Below are 20,961 nucleotides of genomic sequence, written 5' to 3' on the forward strand. Positions count from 1 at the left end.
TTTGTATTGACTGCTCCATGTTGTATCCATGTGGAAACTCACGGTGCTTGTCTCTTTTATGGCTGGCTACTTTCACGCAACATCATGTCCACAGTGTTCAGCCATGCTGGGCTGCATCTCAAGATTTTTTGTCTTGTAAGATTAGTAACATTCCAGTGTGTCTATCCATTCATCTATTGATGAATACATATTACTTCCTTATCTTGGCAACTGAGAATAATGCTGTTCTGAACATGGGTATAATAGCTCCATAAGATCCTGTTTCCAGTCTTCTGTGAATTCACTTAGAAGTGGAACTGCTGGATCGTGTGGAAGCATGACATTCTACTCTTACATATGGAGAAACTGGAATACTGTTTTCCATAGCAGCTGTGTGTTAGGCAGTAAAGGCCCCTGATGGTCAAGAGAATACAACCTCTGGTCTGAGTAAAGACTTAACATTCCAATTAGGCTGGCCAATCACCTAGGAAGGAGGATTTCACTTTGCTAAAGACATAGATGGAGTAATTAGCTCTTTAATTAGGTATAATATTTTTTCTTCCCTTTAGCACAGTAGCTTAAGGGGTGAAGGCCATGCTTTTTAGTTAAAATTTCAAGATTTTCTGAATTACTCTTAAAAGCATAAGTTTTCCATGTGGCTGCTTGTTTGCCATGTATCTGACCTCCATTGCTGCTTTAAATGCTATAGCTTTTTGCTCCTCCTTTTCATCCTCCTCCTTTGGGCAGCTGCTTAGATATGTTGCCGGCCCGGATGTCTTTCTTTTAAAGTTCAACACAATTGTCTGTGAGCTTCTGTTGGATTCCATTCTTAAATTCTTTTATTAATGAGACTAAGGACCTCAGCTGGTGACTCTGGTTTGCTGGTGTCATACGGTGGCCATGAATGGAGTCCCTCCAAAATACACTCACATATTTGGTGGGGTTATTTCAGAAGCTCCTCTGAAGACAATAGGTGACCATAACCCCAGGACCTTAAGTAAGCCCCTTTCATCTTTTGTCGTTGTATTTGGCTATAAGCCATTTGCCTGATGGGTAACCTCCTTAGGAGAAGAAGAAAAGGGACCTTCTATTTTCTTCTCTCCCAGGCTTCTCTCCATGGATAAGGGCAGAATATGGCATGCATGCTCAATATCTTTCTTGTCTGCCTTGTTTTTGCATATGTCTTTTGTCTGGTAGCCTCATGGTAGGAGCCGAGTAATCTTTTACTCTCTGAGCTCACGATTCTTTCTTCTTTCCCCTTCTGCCAGAGTTCCCCCAGAGAAACTGAGAGACTTTGGATCAGGTTTGAGGGATGGAGGAGAGCAAACAGGAGGAACTTGGTGTGGTCAGACCAAGGGTGCCAGCTCTACTAGTAGATAACAGCATTGTCTTGGACCACATGGTCTCCAGGCAGTTGCTTTTCTGTCTGACTGGGAGCAATGTACAAGGCTACTAAGATTTAACAAGTCAGTTTCTAAGGAGCTTTAATTCCTACAAATACAGAGGGTCACAGCTTTTTGTGACCCCTTACCATGCTCATGTGAGACAAAATGGCACCAAGAGTACTTTGTCCTTCCCTCTTCGTGTGTTCTCAGGGCAATAGCACCATCTGTGGGCATTTGGTAAACCTCGTTTTCTCTCCTTTCATTGGATCTTTTTCCAGCAATAGCTTATAAGTAGGAGTTTAGGGGAGGAAAAAAAACCAACATGATGACATCAATTAGTGAACCTGTTTTCCTAGAAACTGTCTCCTGGCCAGGTGAATGAGTAGCCCAGCTGGAATGCTAGGTCTTCTCCACTCCAGGTCCATTCTTTCAACAAGGAGTTTTTCCTTAATGGGCTTTTCTTGTTATTCTAACATTACCTGCTCTGAAGAAGGAAACTTGGAATTGTTTAGGAACCAGCTCAGGGACCAGAAACTCCAACCCCTTCTGGCATTGGCTAGGAGAAGGTGCTGAGAAGCCCACAAACATTTTTGACTTTTAGCCAAGAAAGGAACTGTTTTTTATTTGGGTCTTCTTACCCTAAACAGCCTCATCAATTTCTACCCCGTTTTCATCATTTGTTCCATTTAGCAGTATGCAAGGGTTCCAGTGTCCCCTGGTCCTCAAACACATTCATTGTGTTTATTTATTTACTTGCTTTAAAATTTATTTACATAGACGTCATCCCAGTATGAAGTGTTAACGTGGTGTTTGGAACATGGAGATGAAATAGCAGAAGGGCCAGCAGATTTGTTAAAACTACCTCACCTAGGCCCACTATCTCTAGTACCATCCCCACTAGATAGTGCATGGCAAAAAGTCAACCAGTAATTGTCATGCAGACACTGGAAATGCATATAGGAAGGGGACAGAAGAGAAGAATAGAGAAAAGGTCTGAGTTGGGATGAGTCCCTTGCTGCTATGACTTTTATCTCTTCTTAGAGATACTTGAATTCTCTATGTTACTAGAACTGCACTTTAGAAATGGGTTAGGAACCTCTCCACTGGCCTGGGTGGTGCAGAAGCATGCGCTTCTTCATTTGAAGTAACTTGCTTGACATACTGAAGTGTAGAAATGACTGGTGAGACTTATGGAGAGTCACATCTTAAGAGAAATTAAGAGTGTGGCTAGTACAATAGTCATGACTTTGGGCCTGAGAAGCAGAGGGTCAAGCCATGCAAGTCATGGGAGAGAGCCCAGGCTAGCATGTTAGGAGATGTGGGTCCAAATCCAGTTGCTGAATACAGTCAAACCTGCCTCTGACACCATTGGATGTAAAGATCATCATAGCTGAAAAACTTTTAGGTTCTGTACTGGGGGCTAGGACATAGATCCTCTACTACCCTGTTTGCAGTCTCGATGCTGTAGTGCAGTGAGCATTGCCAGATACCAGGAAGGGGAACTGCTCTTTACAGATGAAAGAAGGTTAGGGACAATTGGAACTGAGCTTGGTGGAGAAGGATTTGCAAAGGTCTTTGAACCTGAATCAGATTGCCCACATATTAGGGGCTCAATGGTTTGGGTTGATGGTCATGAGGGTGATATTAATGATGTTATTGCTCCCTATCTTATTTTTTCTCTTCCTTGACGTCACTAAAAAGCAGTTAATTATATGGATGCAACTCTCACAGACATGGCTCCTCTGGAGTTCACCCCCCACAGCTTTACATGCGTTTACGTAGCATGAAGGATTCTGATTTCTTGCCTACTGCTGTCTGCAGGTAGGATCTTGTTTTCATGCAGCTGCATCACTGGACTGGAAACAAAGACATGTGGCTAAGTTTATGGTTTATTTCACTGCTTTTTCTTTCTTTCTTTGTTCTTCAGGACAGGGTTTCTCTGTGCCGCAGCCCTGGCTGTCACGGAACTTGCTTTGTAGACTAGTAGACCAAGCTGGCCTCGAACTCAGAACTCAGTGCTGGGATTAAAGGCATGCGCCACCACCGCCCAGCATCACTGTTTTTTCTTGGAGTGGAGGAAAGCTTATGGTATGATAGAGTGCCTGGCAGAGTAGGAGCCCATATTGGGTTCCTAAACAAGTTTCCGCACATCACTGAGTTTATGGGCTATGGGAATAGGGACACTGATTTAATTATCCAAAATTATGGTCACAGTTTACTACTTTTAAGTTTTCTATTACCTTATAATAACTTAAAAAGTAAAGAAAACTCTTATGGAAAAGACATTGTCACTGGGTTTAGATCCATCTCCATGCCTTCTTAATTCCAGGATAGAGTTTATCCTCATTAAATCCCAGTTTTCTCATCCACAAAATGGGACTCATTTTGCCCACCTCTGTCTTCTATGAACATCAGGAATATAGCTCAGTGAGAGAATACTTGTGCATGTGTAAGGCCCTAGGCTCAATTTTGTGTGTGTGTGTGTGTGTGTGTGTGTGTGTACTTGTATGTTGATTTAAATGAAGCATGAAATTGTGTTGTATGTTGTAGTTAAAAATAAATGTTAGTGAAATTGTGATGGTATATTGGAGAGGAACCCCACTAAAAGCTGCTCTCCAAGGTGGCTTTAAAGGCTCAGGTAGCTTCTTTGTTCTCTCCTTTCCCAGGTGTGACTTGTGGAATATAAAAGATGCAAAAGAGCATTTTTTTTTAAAAAAAAACCTGTTTATTGTTTATTTTATTTCATGTACTGTGTATGTATCTGAGTGAATGCATATGCATCGTGTGTGTATACTGTCCCCAGAAGTCATAAAAGGGAATAAAACTGTATCAATAAAACCAGACCAGAGTATTATCAAACACATAAGAACAGTCATTCTCAACCTTCGCAATGCTGAAAAGTTTAATTCCTCATGGTGTGGTGATCCTCAAACATAAAATTAATTTCATAACTCTGATTTTGCTACTGCTCTGAATTGTAATGCAAATATTTTTGGAGATAGAAGTTTGCCAAAGTGGTCACAACCCATAGGTTGAGATTCACAACACTAGACTGACAAAGGGCATAGTACCCTCACCTAAAAACTCCATAGAAAGAAAACCTAACACTGTGCTGACCAACAGTCCCATGGACCTATGATCTTATCACCTAATCTATGCATCAAAGGTCTCATCAAGCAGAGAACTTCTGAGCATGCCAGGGGCTTCAACTCCATGTGGTCCACACTGCTTGATGCGGCCCATATAAATGGGCATCAATCCACCCCTTTGGGTTCATTTGTGCCTTGATCAATCCCGAGTCACTGTGAACAGACTAGATCCTGCAGCTAGGCTTGCTTGCCTCCAGCAGTTCTCAAATTGGACTCTTTATTTCACTGGTGCAGTGACTGCCTCTTTTTTGTCTCTATTAGCTATAAGTCTCTGCTTCCTATGAGGCTTTAGAAGTTCTGTAGCCACTTTGTACCTTGTGTAGTTACTCTATATCCTATATATACAAATACATATGTTAAATGCGGGAAGCATAAGATGTTATCTGAGTTAATATTAGTGTTTAAGCTTGTAACAAGAGAGCCCAAATATCAAAGAAATATACAAGAATGGTATATTCAGAAGGAGGTCCTTCTGTCTAAGTGTTGCTTTTATTGGTTATTGAATAAACAAACTGCCTTGGCCTATTGATAAGGCAAAACTTAGGTAGGTGGGGAAAACTGGACTGAATACTGGGAGGAGAGCAGAGTCAGGGAGACGCCGTGGAGCCACCACTGGAGATAGACATGCTAAAACTTTGCTGGTAGGTCATGACCATGACCTCGTGGTGATATACAGGTTAATCAAAATGGGTTAAATTAAGATGTAAGAGTTAGCCAATAAGAAGCTAGAGTTAATGGGCCAAGCAGTGTTTTGATTAATATAGTTTCTGTGTAGTTATTTCGGGGCTAAGCAGCCAGGAACCAACAAGCTCTCTCCTCCTACACAAGGAGAATTGTACCATTTGGGCAATGTAATGGCAAACGTCACAACATCTTGTGAAGACACTTACACTATTACTGTCTCTTTTCAGAAACCTGTATCTACCCCTCTAGTGGTGGGTAATCTTTCTTTTTGTGTAGGCCATATATAAGTGCATACATGCGTGTGTATGTGTGTGTGTGCATGCGTGCATTGTATATATGGATATGTGTAGCCACACATGAATGGACAGCAGAGACTGATATTGGGTGGTTTCTTCTGTTGGTTATTTTTGAGAGACGGTCTCTCACTGAACCTGGAGCACACTGATTGGTTAAACTGGCTAGGCAATGTGCTTCTAGAATCTCCCAGTCTCTGCCTCTTGACACTGACTTTGTAGGTGTATGCCTCCAAGTCTGGAATTTTCAGTGGGTGCTGTGGAGCTTAACTTAGGGCTTTACCCACTGAATCATCGCTCCATTTCCAAACTTGTCATCTTCACAGATCTCAACTCTGATTCATATTGACTTATTCTGAAATTCTTTTTCTCAGCATAAACCAAGATACCAGCCACATTTGAGTAGAAGTTCCTCAGTGAAATGCCTTAGGTTGAAGCCTGTGACAGCAAGCTGTGTCTCCCATTGCCACTGATGGTTTCAGGAAAAGACCTAAACTCACTGGAAGTCTTATTATTTGGGGGGGGGGGTCAGTTTTGAGGATAGATAAAGTGTTTAGGTTCAAAGTGACAGCATACTATGCTGAGGGAGGATGACATCTGCCTGAGTATTATTTTTGTGGTCATCAATCTCTGCACATATGTCTGTGTTACAACTGCTTATATGGCCTGAGTCATATTTGACTCAGCTCTCAGCACCTGGTATGACCCTATGCAGATAAGCAGGATGTTACTCATAAAAGCAGGCTGGAGATGAAGGCCCATCAATGGACAGGGATAGAGAATCTTTATAACTTTGTCCTAAGTCCATCTTCTCCTCAGGAGTTGAGTCATGGAAGTGTCTGTGAAGGTGGAGAGTCATTTACAGAATTAAGGAATGTTTAGAGTCAACAGTAGTTTGAACCATGGATTACTGATTTATTATTTATGGTTTAAGCATCCATAGCAGATGCAATTTAGATGGCTGGTAGGAATCTTTGGCTCTCATTTCATTCTGGATCTGTACATTACCCCAGTCCTTTCTTTGGCTACATGTCCTGATATCAGTGGACTGAAATGTCACTAGAGTGAGGATCATTTTGAAAACCTCCCAGTAGGTTTTCAAACTATTAATCAAGATAATTCATGTGACTTATAATAAACAACCCCAGATGTCAGTAGTTTGATGCATTCCCCCCTGAATCCAAAGCCCATTGTAATTATATGGATGACTTTTTTTCAAGTCCAAGTGACTCAATAAAGTTGACATCTTCTGCCGGGTGGTGGTGGCGCACACTTTTAATCCCAGCACTTGGGAGGCAGAGGCAGGTGGATCTCTGTGAGTTCAAGACCAGCCTGGTTTACAAGAGCTAGCTCCAGGACAGGCTCTAAAGCTGTAGAGAAACCCTGTCTCAAAAAATCAAAAAAAAAGTTGACATCTTCTAACTGGTGGGTGATATGTCCCCAGGGCTTTGGAAATCCTTTCCTCTGTCTTCTCCATTCAGCCACTAAGTGACTAAAGAGAGAAAAACTTAGAAGACCATGTGGATCAGTGTAGAATCGCCTTGAAAACATATTTCTAGGTGTGTTTGTAAGGGTGTTTCCAGAGAAGTATAACTCAGGAGGGAAGACCCTGAGCATGAATATAAGCAGGGGTCTCAGACTGAAGGAAAAGGAAAGCAGCCACCTCATGCTTTACCTTGCCTTATCTGCCATTGTGGACTGTATCCCCTCAAATCTTGAGCCAATATAAATCCTTCACCCCTTTAGTTGCTTGCCATGTATTTGTTCTTAGGAATAAGAAAAGTAACTAACACATTCATTACCCAATTCCGTTGTTTAGAACTAGACACACTGTTGGTATTCAAAGGTTTTGGAGAATAAAATTTGTGTGCACAGTAGGAAGAATGTGGTGAGTACCTAGCCATATTATAAGTTTGGTAAATCTAGGAGGAATTCACCTCGATATTATTTCATTTTTTTTCTCTAAAAATTTATTTAAAATGCACATTAACTTTTCAAAATAATGTGGTTTTTATTTTTAGCCCAGAAACTTCTAGAAGATTTCTTTTACCCTCTTCAATACCTGTGTCTTTTCACTAAGTTAGCTGTTTCTTTCACAGTTGTATACAAGCTGGTAATATATTCCAATTACTCCCACTCCTACCTTTTTTTCTTCCTCTTCCTCCTCCTCCTTCCTACAGATCCTTTCCCACATGTCTTTTCGTTCTGTTTTGTGACCTGAATTTTAACCATTGCTCTCTGTGTGGTCACAGGTGTGGAACTCTCCATTGGAACTTGGTGAGCTCCCTGTGGGCATGCAACTGAAGACTTATGCAGGAATATGGAGCAAATGTTTCAGGTATGTCTAGGCTAGCCTCATCCTGTTTGTTTGTTTTTGTTTGTTTGTTGCTGTTTTTAAATCAAATCCACTAGACAGTGTGAGAATGACAGCAGGATGATGACGAAGCCAGGGGTCTTTACTGTTTCCCTGCCCTGCCACTTAGGAGGCAGGTGCAGGCAGAACTCTTTGAGCCGTTGGATATAAATGGATCTTCCAGATTGTCAGCTCTTTCTGATAACAAGAGCTCTACTGTGCAATGAAGAGGCAGGCAAGAACGACACAATTAGGGTCAAGTGGTCAGGACAGGCACTCTCATTGCCAGTTGTAGGACAAGTGAGTTCTACCTATCTAAGCCAGCTGTTTTCCATCATTTTATTCTTACGCACAGTTGTATTGCTATAGAAGCTCAAGTTCCTCATTTAAATTTGTTCTTTAATGGTTATTGGCTGTTGGAGTCTTAAAATTGTTTTATAACTTAAAGCACTTCTTTTTCCTCATTTTGAAGTTGAATTTGATCTACAAAATTACTTTGGCCTTCAATCTTCTAGGGTTGTGTAGAGGAATAACAAAAACCATAAAGGCTTATGGATGTCAGAATTCTTGTCTCTGACTATAAAAATGAACTTATTAGAGAAAATGATGTTCATTTCATGTGCCCAGAAAGGCATGAGATCTTTTTTTATTCCTGAGAATTTCATACATTTATACAATTAAATATGATTATATTTACTCCACCACTTCCCCCAAATCCCCCTCACACTTTAATCAACATGTCTCTCTTTCAAGTCAATTTCTTAAAAGAAATTCCACTAAATCCAGTTAGTACTATCCATGTATGTGTGGATGTGGGGGCATTCACTGAAGCACAGAAATTCCACCAGTGACCAAAAACAAAAAATCCTCCCTCTTGCAGAAACTACCAACAGCCACTGACTCTTCCATAAAGGGTGGGATCTTGTCTTTATTTGAGCAAACTGTTATATATGAATAAGGTACAATAATTCAAAGTGATCCATTCAGTGTAGCTAAGTCTCTGCATACTATTGCCCCTTGGCAATCCTGTATAGGAGAAAATGCTGGTCTTATAGATAAAGAAGAATTCTTCAATCCATAGGGTCACATGGGAGAGTCTTGGGATCTTGCTACTAAGAGATTTCTATGATGATTCAGAGCTCCATAAAGAACTGGGAGAGGCACCAAAGAACTAGATGTCTTTCCATGAGGAACATGGTAATAGAATAGACAAGCGGAATAACTTTAGCTATAAGGGGGAATGGATGCCATTGTCTTCCCCATTTCTTCCTGTTTCTTCTGGTAGAGCACTTATTTTTTACTACAAAAGGGCTCTCCTTCCTTGGGTGAGACACTACCATTTTGTTGGGGATTGATCCTATTCATTAGTTCTAATCCAAATTCAGTCACCACAGTCAGAAAAATTGATCTAAGATCTCATGAGTCACAAAAAATGCTTTTTGTCCATCTTAGATCAACTTGGAATTATTCAGAAGAGAATTCTTGAGGAAGAAGCTGCACAGAAGAACATCAGCTAAGAAAGTAGAGAAATTGAGTTATGGAGCTTCATTTATGATCTTAATTCCCTTTACCTTTGAACTTATTTGACTACTAAGTATCTACCTCATTCCCCTCCTGACTGAGGATATTTTAAAGGACCTGTCTCTTGTAAATGAAAGGGTGCTGACTAACGTAAGAGATCACATGACTTCCAAAACTATTTGGATCATAATTATTATAATTGCATCAATAGTAACTCTTCTCTCCACTCCTTCTGGGTATATCAGAAATATTAGCCCTTTCTCCCACAGCAACTTGTGAAAGACATGGTTATTGCCATAATATTGTTGCACTTACTCAGGATCTGTCATTAGATAAAATTGTTTCTAAGTAGTGAGGCAAGGAGTCAAACAAAATTCTCTTATATAGAAGACTGGGCTTTTCATTCCATCAAATGGTCTCTCCTGAAGGATCAGGCTAAATAACCATGAGGACAAAGAGAAAAAACAGGGGATACAATCTGATTAATTACAAAATAATTGGAAGGATTCTATCAATGATACATATCTTAGGAAGAGGATATTATTATAGAAAAGAAAAAATGAACTAAGAAACAATGAACAAACAAGCAAGAAGTACTCCTTGAAGAGAAGGACACTGGATATAAATTTTATTGACTTTTTGCTGTTTAATGGAAACTAATCTGTTACCAGGTGGCAGCAATTCCCACAGTATCAAGCTTGTAGGAATCAGCTGAGCTTCAAAGAGGCTCTGGAAGGAACTTGGGCACTCTACTTGTCGGGCTTTTGCTTTTCTTGCTTCATGAAGAGTAACCCCACAATGAACAGCTTGTGGGGAAGAACTTGGCTTTGCTTCCTTTCCAGCAAATGCAGAGAAACCTGGACACATCCAAAATCTGAGTTCCTTTATCCATTCTCACCTGCGCTCCTTACTAAATTGCTCAGAAGATAAAGCGACTGGTTCAATGGCATGAACTGTCTATCTTGGATCTTTACTAGACTGAGGTGGGTAGGGAACCAGGCACACTACAGACACCAGAGCACGTGATGGAGGAGAATGTGCCCACAGCTCCATCAGAGATTGGAGACATGCTGCCTCAACTGGCATCACGCCCCCCCCTCCAGCATTGACTCAGCATCTGTGCTTCCAGAAGAAGGGGCTTTTATTCCCCTACTAAATCTAAATACATCTGAAGGTTCTTCGCAGCTCCATAAATCCTTAGGGACTATTTTAGGCTTGCTTGGGACAAAAACCAGACCTTAATCTCATCCTATTTCTCGCTGTCTCCTTCATTTTTGTTTTAGCAGATTATTTCTGAATGCAGGTCTACATTGAAATCTCTACCTGGATCTTCTTTCTGGAGAACTCAACAAGAGGCAACTGGTTCTCAGAAACAAGCAGGAAAGAAGAACCCAAGTAAAGACTCTGGGGCTAGAAAAAGCACTGCTTTGTCTGGACGAGGGCTTTCTTCCTGGTGGCAGGTAGAGCCCAGAGAGCCACAGTGCCAGGAACAGGACAGTGGTTGGTAAGTTGGGACGGTAACCTACGGAAAGGTCTGTGTTAGCTGACATGATGGATCAGATATTCATCAATATGGGATAACGAGTAGATATAAGGACAAGGGAATTGAGTGGCCATTGCTAAGCTTAGTTGAGGCTGAGAAAAATGGAAACACAAAGCCCAGGGTGATTGACAAGTACGTGCTAAGTGTAAAAGCCAGCTACCTCCCAGTTACAAAGAATCTCAGTGAGAGGAGAGAGAGTGAACTTGAAGACTTCTCAGAGTACTGGATCTCCAAAGGAAGAGAAGCTCCCCATTTAGCAGGTCAGCTATGCCAAGGTCAAGGTTTGGCTGGGAAACAAATGGTTGAAATGCCACCCAGTCTTGAGTCTCTAGACTTCATGATCCTCTAGGCACAATGTTGAAGCCTGGCTTCTGCAAGAGAACCCAGGCTGCCCTCAGGATACCTGCTCTCTGAAGGTTTCTACAGCCTGGGGCTCAGAAGAGTGTATGGGATTTCAAAGCTGATAGGCAGTGAGTGCGGCCAAGCTTCAAGTCTACATAAATCTGTCTCCAAGGCCGTTGTCTCAAAGCCACTGGTATCCCGTACACTTTCCTCTTAAATATAAATTTAAAAGACAATTGATCTATTGGCAAAGTGTCAGAGAAAAACTAGGTGATGGATGTGAACGTCAGTGCCTAGGAAGAATTGACACAGTAGAACAATGAGCTGAAGGTCAGTGATTCATTTCTTCATCCTCGGACTTAGTAGCACACATTTATGAAGCTCTTACTCTGGACAGGGTGATGAGGTTATATACTGCAAGGAACAAATTTCCCAGCTTCTCATTTCCAAAATATATTTCCTGCCAGACAGAGTGATATGTAAAGAGTCAAGTGAAATCAATCACTTTAAGACTGATAAGTGATAGTCCAGGCTTCTGCCTACAACTTAGGAGAATCCCTGAGCATAATTCCAAACAGGGGAGTCCACAGTGTGACTGCATCCCCAGGTAAGTAAAATTCTTGTCTCATCAGGGAGAGACATGGCAGGAAAACCCATAAGCCTGTCTTCCCGTGTGCAGCTCCATGCTGAGCCCCATATCCCATAGACAGAGATTGTAGTCAGGGCTGACCAAGAGATAGCACATGCAGTCATAGCCTACCAGCAATTGATAATCCAAACAGGATGTCCTGACATTTTCATTTTGATTTCTTTACCCAGGGATGATTTCCAATGCTAACAAGGCTGAGAGGCAGGCCTCGGCACTCCCATATAAAGTATACTGGTCCTGGCAAACAGTGATGTGATACTTGAGGATGTGGCTGCTCCTGGTCTTATTTGTTTCTCCATAGTTAGTCACAAGTAATGTACATGTGCCAATCTACTCAGTGCTTGCATGCCAGAGCCGCCTCTTAAGAAGCACACAGGGAAAGCGCAAATACCGTGCATAAAGTTCAGCAAAATAAGGAAGATGGTTAGTATTAAAAGAGGAGGAGGAGGGAGGGGAGAGAAAAGAGGGCTGCATTGTTTTTTATTCCAGAGCCTAAGGCCATGGCCATGGCCACGAGGAGTCAGGAGGGGCTGGGATCTAGTCCACAAATAGCAAGACTGGTCATGGATCAGACTACAGAGGTTGTCTATGTCAAAGGAGATGTCCATAGATGGTACAGGGACATGAAAGTGTCAGATGTAACGTGGTAGGAGTAGAAGACCCCATTCATGCTTTTAGCCTGAACATTTCATATTTTAATAGGATCAGCTGCCTGCCTCCTTTTAAAAAACAAAGCCTTTCTCTGCTGGCATGTTTTTATTTCCATGTCTCAACTTGTTCAAACTCAATATTCATGGTCTGATAACCTAATCTCCAAATAAGCTTACAGTGTTTTCTGAGTAGGAGGCTGCTTGTTCGTTTCCTGGCCACCCAGACTCCTGAAATAACCCCACAGACACTGTATTAATTAAATCACTGCTTGGCCTATTAAGTCTAACTTCTTACTGGCCAACTTTTACATCTTAATTTAACACATTTCTATTATTTTATATTTTACCATGAGGCTCATGGCCTCCGGGCAAGGTTCCAGCGTGTCTGTTTCTGGCAGCTGCTCCATGGCTTCTCCTTGACTCTGCCTCCTTTCTTACAGCATTCAGTTTAGTTTTCCCCGCCTAGCTCTGCTCTACCCTATCACAGACCTAAGACAGTTTCTTTATTAACCGATGGTGTTCACAGCATACAGAGGGGAATCCCATATCAGTTTTCCATACCTGCCATGCTCTCAACGGCCTCCAGTGTTGTGTGGAGCGTTCCTTTTGTCAGAACCGTGGTCCATGTGCTCTAAGGACTGAGCACTTTCCACTGCTCACTCAGAGGTCATCATCTATTTTTCTTCTGTTCTTCAAATTTGCCCAGGCAGTTAGTGAATCCTTCTGTCCTATAAACTCTGGAGATGCTAATTAGTTCCCCTTTGTAAGCCATTCATGCAGGAAGGTGAAGTTTCAACATGGCTGAATCAGGAGCCTTCAGCGTAGTTCCTGGTGTGAGTTAACTACTCCACTAGCCATGGGGAATTAATGATGGCTAGAAAGAAATAATGAGTGAGCATCTCATTGTATTACAGATCCAGCCCTTTGTGGACTCATTTGATGAAGGCTTTCATGGAAAGCAACATATGAGATTATCGGTTCTCATTCTGAAGAAAGCACCTTGGGGAGGCGATCAGAGATAGAATTTAGGACTCAATACACCTCTAGGAAATGAATCAAGACTCACCGGATTTTTGACCCTCAGTTGGTAGTATTCTATCCATTAGGAGTCAGTCTCTGGAGGGAAGGTTGTTTGAGGCTCTCTCACTTTGTACATTTAATGAACATTCTTTTCTACTGGTGATTTCAGCATGAAGAAGCAGATCTCTTATTCAGAAAGCATTCATTCCAGAATGCATGCTCTCTGGATTACAAGGGCTTCTCCAGTGTGCTGCAGCAATAACTTGCAAATCTCTGCTGTTTTGCATTTTCTCTGACACTGTCCTTATCCAGCTTGCTTCCCAGGGTCTTTACTTGGGTAAGAGTTGGCTTCTGGCTATGAGGACCCTTCTGTAGCTCATGGGCTGTTTTGCTCAAGCCCATTTCTCTTGCAGATCTGGTAAATAACGGATGTACAGCAAGTCCCTTGCTGCATTCTGTTTGCTTTTCTCGTTGAGATGGAACCAAGCATAGCTGGCCAGTGCCCTTCCATTGCTTCTTACTATCATTGCCTTTAGAAATATAGTTAAATGTGTCCTATTTTTCAGCTCACAAGCTAACTACACCTCTGGGAAGGATTTCAAACTGGAAAGCTCCAGATAAATACCACAATATCATTGATCATGGAAACAGGCAACACATTTCTATGAGCATGAAGATCTCCCTGGCCAGTGGGTGATGCCCTGGACACTATGTTGGGAGTTTGACTCTCAAGGGTCTGAATTTGTACAAGAAGAAGAAGCTAAAGTTCAGGGCAGCTGCATTCCCTGTATCACCAAGTATGCTGAGGATGGGGATAACAGATTCTCCCCAGAACATCCTCTCTCTGGCCTCACCTGTAACTTTCCCACTATCCAGGTACAGAGCCAGGCCTAGGAAAAAGCCTTTTAAAACAGCACATTGATTGTACTTTTCTTGGAAATCTGACTCAGGGTGTCTACCTTTTGTTAACTAGATGCCAAGCATATATAGGGGAAGGGAAAGGACACATCACCTTACCTCTGGCCAGTTTTCCTCCCATCCCCCTTCTTTCCTTTGTGGCTTGTTTTCCTTCACAGAGGGGAAGGAGGAAGTGACTGTCACAGTGCTGTCTTTGGGTTGTACATACTGGTAGCCAGATCCTTAGAGGAAAGCTTGCAAAGCTCTCACACCCACTCTTCCTTCCAGCCTCCCCTGATTGCTGAGGTGGATGTCAAGTGGATCAGGATCGACTGTGTCCGTATAAGCAATTTGCTACCTCACCAGGTTACGTCCTTCCATTTCTTCCTTCCACAAACCAGTCATGATAGACTGAAGTTTAGAGTCTCGGGGCTTACAGGAGGCTCTGTGGTCTTCAAGTCACTCATCTGTATAGTAACCGGGTACTCTGTTACAGATGAGTAACAAGGGCTCTGCCTATTGGCAAAGTGAGACTTTGCCTCCCATCTGCTTGTGATGCCTCATATCTATAGGCACTTTGGGACCCAGGGGAGGAGGAAGGAGAGTTGGCAGAGTAGAACTCATATGTTATTTTATGTACTCTTAATACTGGCAGAACAATAGGCTGGGTCTTTTTTATTGGTGTATATTAATTGTACAACGTAATGGGTTTTCCTGTGACATTAATGTACTTTGGTCATATTCATCTGTTTAATTAGCTTTTTTATTCTCCAAAGAGCCTTGCCCTGTTCCATTCCACATCTATGACAATGGCCCCTTTGTTTTTATATTATGATTATTATTTTGTTCCAGTTACCACATTTGAAACAAAGCCTGTGGTGTGTGTCTTTCTAAGTCTGGTTTATCTGAACATGATCTCCCATTCCATCCATTACCTGGCAATAGTACACATTTGTTCTTAACAGCTGTACAGATACACAGAGAGAAAAGGACAGGCAGGCATGGGCTGAGCTCTTGTCTTTGTAGATCTGTTGCCAAGCTTCTACTCACTAAGGGTTGGGTCCAGATCCATTCTGGGTACATGTAAGAGCTCCTAACCTCCATAGACTATTCTAGTTACAGGCAAGAATGTAAGGTCCTTACAGATGTGTTTATCAAATTTACCAAATAAGTAATGCCAATGTCTGTTAATATGGTTTAAGCTGAAATGCTTAGCAGAACTGTTTCAAGACAGATGCCCATGAAGGTAACCATGGTGGCTCCTGCCTTTAGATGTGAAGTGAAGTGGGAGGTGCCTATGAGTCGGTGAAAGCAGAGAACAGGGGAGCTAAATAGATCTTAAGTCGGTGACCCAGTGCCGGAACCTTGGAAACCCTTACGTGTTTGGGGTGAATACTCTGGGTTGGAGAATCCTAGGCAAGTTAACACTTTCCTAGCTTTCTAATTTTTCCTCTAATTTTGGAATAGTTGTTCTTTCTCCACGAGTTTGTCATAGTCCTATGACACTTCTTATGACATTCTTTGACATAATCTTATGCTCATTTACTGAGCATCTATAATGAGGTAAGTATTAGGAGATGGGCTGCGTAGGTCTGGAGATGTAGAACAATTGGTAGAATGCTTGCTTAAGATGCACAGAGTCCTGGGTTTGATCCCAAGCACCAGATTAAACTGGGCACAGTGGCGTATACCCTAGTGCTAGCACTCGGAAGTAGAGGTGAGATGACCATCTTCAACTATATAGTGAGTTGGAGATCATTCTGGGTTATTGTCGACACTTTTATGAAGAAACAACAAAATTTTCAAAAAGAAAGGAAAATGAGAAAAACATTAAAAGTAAAAAGAAAGAAAAAGAAAAGAAAAAGAATGTGTAAAGCACTATGGCATCTTATCTGTCCTAAAGTCCTTTCATAGTCGTGATAGCCTGAATTATTCTTTATGTATTGGAGATGTAGATGCTTCCCAAGCTTGCATGAGGAACACTAATCTAAATCTCCTTTGTCAAACACCAGGAAGCAGGAATTGACATTTTTCCTGGTAGGCTCACAGATGTGAAGTAAAGCACCCAAAGTCTTGTGCCTAGGTAAAGCCTTATAAAAACCTAGATCCCAATCTTCGTGGCTCCTGACTCTGTCTCTCCTTTGATGACCTTGACCTTGGCATTGTTCTGTACATGGCCTTAGTGCAGAAGTTCGCCCACTCCCAAACTCTTTGCTTTGAGCCACAGTGTCCATCTGTAAAGAGGATAGGCCACACGAATGCTGTTGTTACAAAATTAATGTGTGTAATTGGTGAGAACTGCTGCCAAGTATGTTTCTTACTTCTTAGTCATCTATGTTTTGGACACTTTCTAAGTAATAGGTTTTTTTTCCCCAAGGATATGTGAGCAACTGCTGGCCCTGAGTTTTTCTTAGAAGACATCCCCAAGGTTGAACGGGAGAACAGTGAGAAGAGATTTCTAGGAAGAGATGCCGTACCAACTGCCGGAACCATTATGAGTTCTAAGTGTGTGTGTGTGTGTGTGTGTGTGTGTGTGTGTGTGTGTGTATCTGTTCCAAGGGCATAGAGTCACTTCTTCAAGGAATAAGGTTGTGTATAGGGTTGCTGAGAGAACTTAGATGCTGATAGAAGCACATAGTTATAAGACAATCTAAATCTATCCCCCAAGAATGAGCTAGAAGAAACCTCATGTCAAATACTTGTTTGGCTCTGTCTATAAGTGAATCTATCCATAGTCATATCCCCAAGCCTTTTATCACATGTAAGTCTGGAATTTATTCTAAGGTCTGTGGTTCCCATACCCCAGTTCTTTCTTCTCCTTGGACTTGGTTCATAGTATTCCTTCCTTAGGGGAAATCCTGCATGTTCTCTGTCTACTGACGCTTCTTCATCCTGCAGCAGATACTGTTGCTGTATAGCCCTCTCTCCCCTTGGCCATGCTGAGTTCCCTGCAGCAACAGTGCTACAGCTTCTCATATCTAGGTCCTGGGGCTTTGTTCCTCAGGTCAAAGGCTTTCTTAGCTTTATCTTAGACATCACTCAATAAGACAGGTGCAAAATGTCAACAATTTGGCAACCTTAGGGCAATCGTCAGCGAGGAAGGGATGATAATAGATGAACAAATACCCAGATCCTGGTCTTTTGTGGGGACAACCCTAAGATGCCTTCAGCGCAGCTGCTGCTTGCCCACTGATGCTCCTTTATTGTATTTCCTCCTCCCTAGTCCACAGTCTCTTAGCTTATTATCACTTCCTGAAATCACTTCTCAAATAGACTATCTGTGACCAAGTCCTCCTCATACTCAGAGACTATGTGGACCTGAAAGCTGGTGACTGAAACACATAGTGATACCTTCCTATCCCCAAAGACTCACCTGGTCGCCCTATAAAAGCTGGTGTATTCTTCTCTTTAGAGGAATAAGCTCCTGACATTTATATTGTCCCAGAGCAGAACATAGGGTGTTAACAATGGTGTGGTAGTTTCAAAGTAATTGGCCCATATAATCTCATAGGGAGTGGCACTATTAGGAAGTGTGGCTTGTGGAAGTAGGTATGGCCTTGTTGGAGGAATGTCACTTTGGGGGTGAGCTTTGAGGTTTCCTATGCTCAGGATACCACCTAGCGTCTTCTTGTTGACTTCTTGTTGCATGAAAGATGTAGGACTCTCAGCTACTCCTCCAGTACCAGGTCTACTTGCATGCTGCCATGCTCCCCTCCTTAATGATAATGGACTGACTCTCTGAGGTTGTAAGCAAGCCTCCTCAATTAAATGTTTTCCTGATGGAGTTGCAATCACAGCAATTTCACACTAAGTAAGACAAATGATCTATTATTCATCATTATGTCTCTATTAGCAGGCTGTGTGTGCCTGGAGGGGAAAACAAGTCATTTTTTAAAGTTATATATTTTCCTTTTTTCTTTTCTTCTTCTTCTTTTATTTTTTATTTATTTTTATTTTTTATTTTTTGGTTTGAGACAGGATCTCACTATATAGACTTGGCTGTCCTGGAACTCATTATGTAGTAGAGGCTGATCTCAAACTCATAGATATCTGCTTTCCTCTACCTTCCAAGTGCTGAGATTAAAGGCATGTGCCATCACTCCTGGCTTCAGCCATGGCGTGTTATCTCTAGATTCCCAGTGGCTAGCAGAAAGACTTTCCAGAAATATTTCCTCTCCACCTGCACTGCCCACACACTGTGTGGCTTAGTTCCTCAATTTGTAACTTGTGTTCAGTGACTCTGACCTTCTGAGTCTCCATGAGGACCAGAGATCATTCAAATCTGGTGTTGTCTGGGCTTCTTTCCATAGCCAGGAGGACTCTGATAGAACTATAGTGTGGGAAGAGCATGCACACTGCCAGTGAGCAAAACTGTGTGAGTTTCTTGCCCTTTTCAGGGATTCTTATATGTCTTAGATTTCTAATGGTCATTCTCACATCTGAGGCTTTTCCATTGTATAAATGCTGCTACAGAAACATGAATAAAGTCTTTTTAAAAATAATCCTGGTTATGGCATATAGTACACATGCATACTCTCTCTCTCTCTCTCTCTCTCTCTCTCTCTCTCTCTCTCACACACACACACACACACACACACACACACACACACACACACACTGATTCTATGCTTTCCAGGACCACAACCTTCAGGGTGAGACCTTGTGTTCAGGCTCAGAAGAAATGAGGTCAAATCATGGCCCTTGCACAGCCCAGGATAGGACACCTTCACCTAAGCCTATTCAAACACACACAGTAAATAGTTAAAGCTGTCATTTACAGACTTAATCACTTCTGTCTATAAAAGTGTACTTTCAGAACAAATATAAAAACTTCCTGTCACCTAGACAAGAAGACAGAAGGGCAGTTTCAGAGATGAAGCCAACTCAAACACCACTGTGCGCCCAACTTCCCTCATCTGTAGAGCCCTGGACAGCACTTGGTTGAAACTTGCTTAATGTGGTAGTATTGGTCCCAGTGTCTGTCACTCAAGGAAAAGCTTTATGCACACCCAGAGCCAGTTACAACCCTAAGGGCCTGTGCATCCCAAGGCTCCATCAGACTTGGGACATTGAAGAACTTTTGTAGGACCGCCTCCCAAGTACATGACACATGAGACTCCACATCATACACAAGTTAGGGTGCGGCTTAGAAATGAAGCCAAGAGGCTGTTTCTGTCCCATGCTCCCCCTTCTAGAGAGAAATGTCAGAAAAATTCACCAACAGCATGGTCCGAGTTGAGCTTGTTTGCGATAGTTTTTAATGGGTTGCTCTGGTCAGAAATGAAGAGATTAAATGTCGGTGCCATGCTTAACTATTAAGTAGACCATCTATACAACATGCCTTTCCCTCCAAATCTTAGGATGCAAGTTTGGGAGAAGGGGAAGAGCAATTGTGAAAGCCAGCAGTTGGGAAGTACTGCTTTGAAACATTGTCTTCTGGACATAACAGGACCACTACTCTCTTGAATTTGCAACAGCTGTGGCTGCCCACACAGGACCTTTACAAGAACAAGCCACTCTGCATGCTAGCATGAGCAAGAGAGACTTCCATGTCTTCACATATGGCTGAGAAGTTACTGATATTTAGTAGCTGCTGGAGAAAAGAGTCAGTTTTCTTTAGGGGTGCCAGTGGTGGGTTCCCCATGCTCCGGAGTGTGGCCCTACATCCATATGCATGTAGGCAACACTAATTAGACTCAGTGGATTACAAAGAAATTAAGAGGACATAAAATTGGATGGGGAAAAGATGGCAGGAGTTAATCAGGGAGATTTGGAGGAAAAAGTTGAGGATACATACATTGATCACACTGCATTGCTTATATGTATCAAATTCTCATACAAAATAAATTCTCAATAAAAATACTGTATTAAAATAATGTTGAGATACAATTCATATACTATAAAAGGTATCCAGTTTAAGTACATAGTTTACTTTTTTTTAGTATGTGTGCAGAATTATAGGACTGGCCATCTCCAGAATCTAATTTGAGAACACTCCTGTCATCAGAAGGAAACATAGCACCCTGTTAGCAGCCTCTCCACATTCCTACACCTACTCTGAGCCAAAATCAATCTCTTTTCTTTCTCTCTGCTCTCTGAGCATCTGATTTGAACAACACAATATTTTATATGTGAGTTCTTTCACTTAGATGTTTTAAAGGTTTATCCCTGTTGCAGACGGTGCCAATGATTTCTACCTTTTAAAAATTATCATTACTGAATTGAATTCCCAAGGCCAGTTGCTTAATGTTATAGCACACCATAGTGTGTGTGTGTGTGTGTGTGTGTGTGTGTGTGTGTGTACTTTTTTCATTCCTGTGACTAAATACTTGACATGAAGGAACTGAAGGGAGGATTTCCCCTGGGTTTTTCTTTGTGAGATACAGAGAGGAAGGCATGGACGGCACTGGCTGGGCCAGTGGGAAGAATGTTAGGTAACTGACGAGTTGCATAGCCAATCAGGAAGACTGCTCACGCTGTTATAACCGCTAAACTG

Source organism: Arvicola amphibius, chromosome 9 (genome assembly GCF_903992535.2).
Source record: "Arvicola amphibius chromosome 9, mArvAmp1.2, whole genome shotgun sequence".
Classification (NCBI taxonomy): domain Eukaryota; kingdom Metazoa; phylum Chordata; class Mammalia; order Rodentia; family Cricetidae; genus Arvicola; species Arvicola amphibius.